At 45.4% G+C, this 9,588-nt stretch overlaps 1 pseudogene; it reads left to right on the top strand.

The window, feature by feature from the left end:
- Window positions 1-405: 405 nt before the first annotated feature.
- On the top strand, window positions 406-2,727 carry LOC120941631 (annotated as a pseudogene).
- Window positions 2,728-9,588: the final 6,861 nt, after the last annotated feature.

Here is a 9,588-nt window from a genome sequence, read left to right as displayed (position 1 = left end):
CAGTACCCATCTGCAGTACTCACCGGAAGTACCAGCCAGCAGTACCCACCAGCAGTACCAGCCAGCAGTACCCCTCTAGTTGTATTAAATTGGTGGTGGGGGGCTTGTGGAGCGCCACCTCCCTAAAATGAGTTTGTCACTTCCCTGAAATAGGTTTGTGCAGGTTGGGCTGTCGGAAAATTCTTCTAAACTCAACTGCTTGCAAACTACTATAAACGTGTACATGTACCCATAAGATAACATTGAGAAAAGTTCAAGAGCTGCTAAAAAAAAGCCCAAATGCTCCTAACGGTCCGTTTACCAGCTGCAGTGTACATGAGGTCTAAACATGCAAATATCTATTCACACTGCATTATATAACTTAGTTTTGTGCCTCGTCTGCAGAAGTCATTTAAAGCTCAAAATCAGTACAATGTGTATCAACATGTAGGACATATACCTTCAATATAAACATTTATTTCTCCACAAACTTCCTCAAGATAAAAGCTGCAAGACCAGCTCAGCCCCTCCCTGTGCCGAGGAATGTGAGACGCCCTTTAGATTTTCCTTGTCGGAGACTTTTTACTTTCATTTCTCTCTTCTGCTGTCAGCGATGGCGTCTGCTGATCTGAGACAGGAGCTGGACTGTTCCATCTGTCTGACCACATATACCGATCCTGTAAACCTGAGATGTGGTCACAACTTCTGCCGGGTCTGTATTGATCGTGTGTTGGATACACAGGAGGGGTCTGGAGGATATTCCTGTCCTGAGTGCAGAGAAGAGTTCCGGGATCGGCCTGTACTGCACAGGAACATAACACTACGTAACATAGTGGAGACTTTCCGATCTACTCAGCTGGAAGAAGGGAAGACTGGAATCTTCTGTACTTATTGCTATCACTCTCCTGTACCTGCTGTTATATCCTGTCTGATGTGTGAAGCTTCTCTGTGTGATAATCACCTGAGAGTCCACAGCAAGGCACCAGAACATGTCCTAACTGATCCCACCACTTCCATGGAGAACAGAAAATGCTCCATCCATAGAGAACTTCTTAAATATTACTGCACTGAGGACTCTGCCTGTATCTGTGTGACCTGCAGTTTGGCCGGAGAACACCGGGGACACAAGGTGGAGACTCTGGATGAGGCCTCTGAGAATAAAAAACAGAAACTGAGAAATGTTCTGCAGAAACTGATGACAGAGAGAGAGGAGACTGAGAAAAGAGTCCAGAGTCTGCAGAATCGCAGGAGAAAAGTACAAGAAAAATCATTGAGTGTCACTGCCCTGTTCATAGAGCTCAGGAGACATCTGGAGGACCTGGAGAAGAGAGTCCGGAGGAACATCTCCAGCCAGGAAGAGCGGATCTCATTGTCTGATCTGATCCATCAGCTGGAAATAAAGAAGGAGGATCTGTCCAGGAAGATGGAGGACATTGAGAAGCTGTGTAACATGACTGACCCACTGACTGTCCTACAGGAATCAGACACAGGGGACTTGTGTGATACTGAGGTGGGAGATAATGAGGACAGAGAGAGACATGATAGACTCCTCCATGATGGAGGGGATCTGGATGTGTCTGGAATCTCACACACATTACACACAGGGTTATCTGATATGATAAAAGAGGTAAATGTATTCTTCTATATACAGGAAGCTTCAGACATATTACTGGATGTGAACACAGCTCATAATAATCTACAGATATCAGATGACATGAAAACTGTATCCTTGTCAGATATAGAGCAGAATCGTCCAGAAACACCGGAGAGATTTCAGTACTGGGAACAGGTATTAAGCAGTCAGAGATTTTCCTCGGGGCGACATTACTGGGAAGTGGATGTCAGAGAGTGAGAACATTACAGAGTCGGGATGTGTTATCCCAGTATAGAGAGGAGAGGATGGCAGTCACTGATTGGATATAATAACAAGTCCTGGGGTTTGTGGAGGGATAGCGGTGGGTGTTCTCTAATACATGACAATAAACAGATCATCATATCTCCCGATCTCTCCAGTAACAGAGTCAGGATCTCTGTGGATTATGAGGCCGGGCAGCTGTCCTTTTATGATCTGTGTGACCCGATCAGACACCTCCACACCTTCACCACCACCTTCACTGAGCCCCTCCATGCTGTGTTATGGGTAGGAAAAGGTTCTATAACAATATCTGGGGGTGAGGGGCGACGTGAGAAATAATAATATAACAGAAAATCTGCCCAAATCTGCTGACATCGCAGAAATATGAATCTGATGATTTTTAACCAACAGAATAATGCAGTAGATTCATATTCCAGATGTCATAAATCTAAAGGTTCCCAACACAACCAATCACAGCATTGAGAAATCTCAGCACAGGGAAGTGTGATTTATTCTCTTATAGTGACAATAATAAGATTTGGGGTTTTCAGGGGTTCATTAAGTGTTAGTGGTTATGATAAGACTAGGAGATATTATCATTTATTATGATTTGAATGATTGTTCAAAATTTTCTGAATATTTAATATACACTATTCATTAAATGTGCTGACTGCATTAGCTTTCTTTTTTCAGATGTTTTTTATTCTTTTCTATTTTTACCTAGAGATCCTGCCAGTAACACACTTCCTGTCCTGGGGTGACACCACTCACTCATAGTACTGCACACTGTAGATTTTTAGGTACTGTCGTTTTTTGGCTCCGTTCCACGAGCATACGCAGTTTTAAAGCGTGACATGTTGGGTATCTATTCACTCAGCATAACATCATCTTTTATATTTTACCATATGGGTAATATATTGTGTTTGTTTTAAAATGTATTACGTTTTTTTTTTTGCATTTAAAAAAATGCTGTGCAAATATAAAAATTGCAACACCCTCCATTTTATTCTCTAGGGCCTCTGCTTAAAACAATATATAATGTTTGGGGGCTCTAAGCAGTTTTCTGGCAAAGCAATGCTGATTTTTTCATATAGGAGAGGAATGTCAGAATTGGCCCGGACTGGAAGCGGTTAATATCAGACTGCAGAGTGCACAGGACAGCACTGGATTTCTGGCAGGATTCACAGGTGATTTATACACTTATTGAATAACTATAACAATATTCTTTCAAGTGTGTATTTAACAGATCAAAATGAAGGAAATAAGTGACGTTTGTTGTTATCTTCATTGTAGATTATTGTTGCTGTCAGACAGAAGTGTACAAAGCTGTAAAGCTCCAATTAGATCAGAGGCTTCCTGACACCAACATTTGGATGATGTATCTAGAAGAGGGGGGTTCAACAACTTTTACATCTCCCGTCCTGTTCTTGGACAATCAACATCTTCACATCCCATGGTGACTGGATGAAGGGGCCAATGCTACCTGTGTGGATAGAAATGCTATAGTATGGTGTGAGCCGTCTCTTCTAGTTACATCGTCCCATCCTTGGTGTCTCAATGGGATGATGTAACTAGAACAGGGGGGGGGGGGGGGGTTCCACACCTTTCACACCCCCCATACTGGATAATCAACATCTGTCTCATCACATCTAATGGTGATTGGATGGAGGTGTTGGTGTTACCTGAGTACATGTTGGGGGATCTTTCTGACACTCATTAAAACTAAAGAAGTGGCTTAGAGAATCTACAAAATGTCTTCAACATTACAGAACAAGTCCAGCTGAATGTGACTAACTGCTACTAGATAAACAATGAAGGGTTTGTCCATACTGCATTGTATAAAATAATGGTTAGTTTATATTACAATAATGGAACATATGAGGTGTGTCCAGAAAATAATGAGAATGTTGCTTTAAAAATTATTTTATTGAAATTTTTTACAACTGAACACAGTCTTCTAGTGGGATGGCGCTCAGAGCCGGTGTGGTGGTCCTTTGGGCGTTATCCACACTACCAAAATGGCGTCCTTTCTGGTGTTCAAATCCTGAGTCACAGTTTCATGAACAATTGACTTGGTAATTCCCGTTTCCTCTGCAATCATTCTGATAGTGATCTGTTGATCGCGGTTGAGAACAGACCTCACTACATCCACGTTCTGTTTCTGACTGACGGCTCACTATCGGAATGGTTGCAGAGGAAACGGGAAATACCAAGTCAACACGTAAAAGGACGCCATTTTGGTAGTGTGGATAACGTCCAAAGATCCACTACGCCGGCTCTGAGCGCCATCCCACGTGAAGACTTCCAGGGGCGCTATGAAGAATGGAAAATTCGCTGGGAATCGTTGTGTACATTTACAAGGCGCAAACTTCAGAGGAGACAATTTTCAAGTGTAAAATTTTTCAACAAAATAATATTTAAAATATAATTCTCATTACTTTCTGGACACGCCTCGTATAATGACTCTGTTCACTGTAAATGTGTCTCCTCGTGTTGCTTCTTCCTCTTACTTTCCAGCCCTGCTGTACAGGGACTCCAAGGAGTTGATACCAAATCACATTCAGGTACTTACATTGCTTGCAGTAAAAAAATAAATGTATGATTATACAGCCGCATTCATTTGTGTCTTTTATATCTGCACTGAGTTTGGCTTCAATGGTCTAATTTGCAATAGTTTCTCATAGTTGTCCTCCTTATTCATTTGGATCTCCTTCTCTGCAGCCTTTCCAGTTCCAGGACATCTTTTTGGTTAAAGTGGTTGTTAACCCTTACAAACCACTCTTTACTACAGGTAAGTCCATAATAAGTCTTATCTGTAGCTACCCCGGATATCTCCTAAACCTGCACAGTTCAGGAGATATCCCCTGTATCAGCATGTGCTGGCGTCATTGGCACATGCGGACTAAAGCAATGGCTCGTTCATGCCGCTGCTTCAGCTGATGTGCCGTTACCGGCAGCTCCCCTGTGCATGTGCGGGAGTGACGTCATCACGGCTCCGGCCAATCACAGCGATGGAGCCTGCAATACCTGTAAATAACTCTGGGAGACGTGTCACTGGGCAGAGCAGTGTGCCGGGACCGCTGTGGGGGTTTTCGATCGAAGGTGAGTTTTTTTTCATAATGCTCTAGTATGCTGTGCATACTAGCTAATTATGCCTTTGTCTTGCAGGTTTTTTTTGTGGGCTTACAACCACCTTAACTCCTTTTAAAACTAGAGTGGACAGTATGTGTGAGATAAGTCCATACTAAGAAAATGTTATTATTCCTGTGCTACCAAGTGTGGATGAAGACTATGGCCCGGATTCACAAAGCACTTGTGCCAACGTATTTCTAGATACGCCGCGTAAGTGCAAATATGCGCTGTCGTATCTGTGAGCCGGACCCACAAGCTGACATACGCCTAAAAAGAGGCTTCATCTCACCGACGTAACTTGCCTACGCCGTCGTATCGTGGGCGCATATTTACGCTGGACGCATGTGGCGCTCCCATTGATTTCCTATTCAAATATGGAAATGAGGGAGATACGTGTGAAAAATGCATAAAAAAACTATTTCTGGTGAAATGTGCAAAGTGTAAATAAAAGTGTCAAATGCTGCAAGTGGCTAGTGCCAACAATATAATAATAAAGTCCAAGCAGTGCAATATGAAAAAAGGCCAAAAGATGCAGTGAAAATACATCCAAAAGTGTAAAATTGCAAATCAAGCTGTAAGCAGACGGCAACAAGTCATCCTATTCTCTGTGCAATCAAGCCAATCCAGTGGACAGGTAAAAGAAGTTGAAGACCGGGACCCCCCCCCCCTCCCGGCTCGTAAAAGAGCTAAAGAAAAAAGCGGGGGCCCCGGGAGAACGCCCCCGGAGCTGACTAATAAAGTAGTAGTGTAGTTTGTGTAGTGTAGTGTGTTTTTTTGACATTTTTTTCTCTCCAGGTGAATGGGCAGGGGTATGATGTACTCCATACTCATGAATGAAAAACTTGAATAACGCTACATATACCGCCTCAAGGTGCTTGGTAACCACTTCCTTCTAATTTTGGCCTTCAGAATAGATGGGTCTTGAGTTTCTTTCTGAAGGCCTGGTGATTAATTTCCGTTCGGATATCGGTTGGTAATGTGTTCCACAGTCGGGGTCCTTGGACTGCATTCACCTAGGGTGGGGGGCCGGGATCTGGGGGCCCCCTTATTTAAGATTCCGATAAGCTCCCCGCCCGCAGACCCTAACAACCAACAGCCAGGGTTGTCGGGAAGAGGCTCTGTCCTCATCAACATGGGGACAGGGTGCTTTGGTGCCCCAAAGCACCTACCTCCCCATGTTGATGAGGACAGAGCCTCTTCCCAACAACCCTGGCTGTTGTTTTGTTTTTTAATTTGGCGTGGAGTTCTCCCTCAAGATTCATACCAAATGCAGCTGACACAGTGCACTGCTGTTACCTGCGGTTATGTGCCGATAGCTGCGATACATCGCAGCTGGACGCATTCAATTCTATTTTTTCAATTCGCACAAAACCGCAGGTAACAAAACTGCAGGTAACGCAGTGTGTGAAGGGTGTCATAGGAAAGCATTGTGTGCTTCCAGCTGCAGTAAAATCCGCAGCACCATTCTATCTGTTCGTGTGAAAGGGGCCTTACCGCAAGGTAAGAGGCCATCTATATGTTGAAGAAGCCTGGGTGGCCCCCCCGCTCGTAAAAGAGTTAAAGAAGAAAGCAAGGGCCCCCAGCAGAAGAGAACCAGGCGGCGGTGAAGACCGGGACCGCCCCGGCAGAAGATGTCGAAGAAGCCTGGGGGGCCCCCGCTCGTACAAGAGATAAAGAAGAAAGCGGGGGCCCCCAGCAGAAGAGAACCAGATGGCGGTGAAGACGGCTCCCCCCCCCCAGCAGAAGACAACAGAGAAGACGCCGAAGAAGCCTGGGGCCCGGCTTGTAAAAGAGCTTAAAAGAAGAAAGCGGGGGCCCCGGCAGAACGCCCCCCGGAGCTGACTAATAAATTACTTTAAAAACCTGTGTAGTGGTTTTTTTTTACATTTGTTTTCCCTCCAGGTGAATGGATAGGGGTACGAAGTAGCCCATACTCATTCACCTAGGGTGGGGGGCCGGGATCTGGGGGCCCCCTTATTAAAGGGGGCTCCCGGATTCCGATAAGCTCCCCGTCCGCAGACCCAAACAACCAACAGCCAGGGTTGTCGGGAAGAGGCTCTGTCCTCATCAACATGGGTACAGGGTGCTTTGGGGTGGGGAGGTCGCAGAGCGCCCATCTGCCCCAAAGCACCTACCTCCCCATGTTGAGGGCATGCGGCCCGGTACGGTTAAGGAGGGGGGGCGCTTTTACTGTTTAAAAAAAAAGGAGGGGGGGCACTCACTCATCCCTACCCCCTTTCCTGACCGGCCGAGCTGTGTGCTCGGCTATGGGTCTGGTATGGATTTTGGGGGGAACCCCACGACGTTTTTTCGGCATACAGGGGTTCCCCTTAAAATCCATAGCAGACCCAAGGGTCTGGTATGCTCTTGGAGAGGGAACCCATGCCGATTTTTTATTTGAAATTTGGCGTGGAGTTCCCCCTCAAGATTCATACCAGACACAGTGCTTGGTATTGGCAGGGATCCAAGTCGGATCCCCATTCAATATCGTGCCACGGCTAAACGCAACTGCAGCTAATCGCACTGTACAAATGCAGCTGACCGCTGTGCCTGGAGTCTTGAATTCCAGCAAAACATAAACGTGCTTTTAACTGCGGCAGAACAGCCGTCAAGCTATAATTATATAATGGATATGGGTTGAAAGTGCACACACTCAGGTTTAATTTGAGGGTATGTACATCCAAGTCGGAGGAAGGTTTTAGGAATTTACAGCTCGTAAGAATAACCTTCCCCATTTTTCAAGAGACCAAAAAGTAATTGGACAAATTGAATTGAATGAAAAATGTTTTATAGCCAGGTGTGGGCTACTCCTTTGTTATTTCCTCATCAATTCTGCAGGTAAAAGGTCTGAAGTTGATTCTAAGTGTGGTATTTGCATTTGGAATTTATAGCTGTGAACCTAAATCATGCGTTCAAAGGAGCTGTTCATGCAAGTGAAACAGGCCATTGTAAGACTTAAAAAACTAAAACAAATCCATCAGGGAGATAGCAGCAACGTTAGGAGTGGCCAAATCAACAGCTAAGGACATTTTGAGGAAAGAAGAACGCACTGGTGAGCTCGGCAACATAAAAAGGCCTGGACGTCCACGGAAGACAACAGTGGTGGATGATCGCAGGATCCTCTCTATGGTAAAGAAAAACCCAGGAGGTGGAGACAAGTGAAGGACACTCTCCAGGAGGTGGGCGTATCATTGTCAAAGTCTACAATCAGAAGAAGACTTCAGGAAAGCAAATACAGAGGGTTCACCACAAGGTGCAAACCTTTCATAAGCCTCAGGAATACAAAAGCCAGATTAGACTTTGCCAAAAAAACATCTAGTGACTGGCAAAGCATCAGAAAGGAAAAAAGGAATACAGCAGTGGTGGATGATCGCAGGGTCCTCTCTATGGTAAAGAAAAACCCATTCAAAACATCCAGACAAGTGAAAGACACTCTCCAGGAGGTGGAGACAAGTGAAGGACACTCTCCAGGAGGTGGAGACAAGTGAAGGACACTCACCAGGAGGTGGAGACAAGTGAAGGACACTCTCCAGGAGGTGGAGACAAGTGAAGGACACTCTTCAGGAGGTGGAAACAAGTGAAGGACACTCTCCAGGAGGTGGAGACAAGTGAAGGACACTCTCCAGGAGGTGGAAACAAGTGAAGGACACTCACCAGGAGGTGGAGACAAGTGAAGGACACTCTCCAGGAGGTGGAGACAAGTGAAGGACACTCACCAGGAGGTGGAGACAAGTGAAGGACACTCTCCAGGAGGTGGAGACAAGTGAAGGACACTCTTCAGGAGGTGGAAACAAGTGAAGGACACTCTCCAGGAGGTGGAGACAAGTGAAGGACACTCTCCAGGAGGTGGAAACAAGTGAAGGACACTCTCCAGGAGGTGGAGACAAGTGAAGGACACTCTCCAGGAGGTGGAGACAAGTGAAGGACACTCTTCAGGAGGTGGAAACAAGTGAAGGACACTCTCCAGGAGGTGGAGACAAGTGAAGGACACTCTCCAGGAGGTGGAAACAAGTGAAGGACACTCTCCAGGAGGTGGAGACAAGTGAGGGACACTCTCCAGGAGGTGTAGACAAGTGAAGGACACTCTCCAGGAGGTGGAGACAAGTGAAGGACACTCTCCAGGAGGTGGAAACAAGTGAAGGACACTCTCCAGGAGGTGGAAACAAGTGAAGGACACTCTCCAGGAGGTGGAAACAAGTGAAGGACACTCTCCAGGAGGTGGAGACAAGTGAAGGACACTCTCCAGGAGGTGGAGACAAGTGAAGGACACTCTCCAGGAGGTGGAGACAAGTGACGGACACTCTCCAGGAGGTGGGCGTATCATTGTCAAAGTCTACAATCAGGAGAAGACTTCACAAGAGAAAATACAGAGGGTTCACCACAAGGTGCAAACCATTCATAAGCCTCAAGAATACAAAAGCCAGATTAGACTTTGCCAAAAAAAATCTAGAGACTGGCAAAGCATCAGAAAGGAAAAAAGGACAAAGAAAAGAAAACAAATGCAGCCGTCACATCTAATGATTGGTAAGCTGCAATATATAACATTTTTGGATTAATACTGCTTTTAAAGAGTAACTACACTTTTGTTGAGAAAAAAAACATTCCCTTTTGGGTGATCTATG

This window comes from Rana temporaria, chromosome 5, assembly GCF_905171775.1.
Source record: "Rana temporaria chromosome 5, aRanTem1.1, whole genome shotgun sequence".
Taxonomy (NCBI): Eukaryota; Metazoa; Chordata; class Amphibia; order Anura; family Ranidae; genus Rana; species Rana temporaria.
The sequence above is the reverse complement of the archived record's forward strand: the minus strand, read 5'-3'. Positions and strand labels throughout refer to the sequence as shown.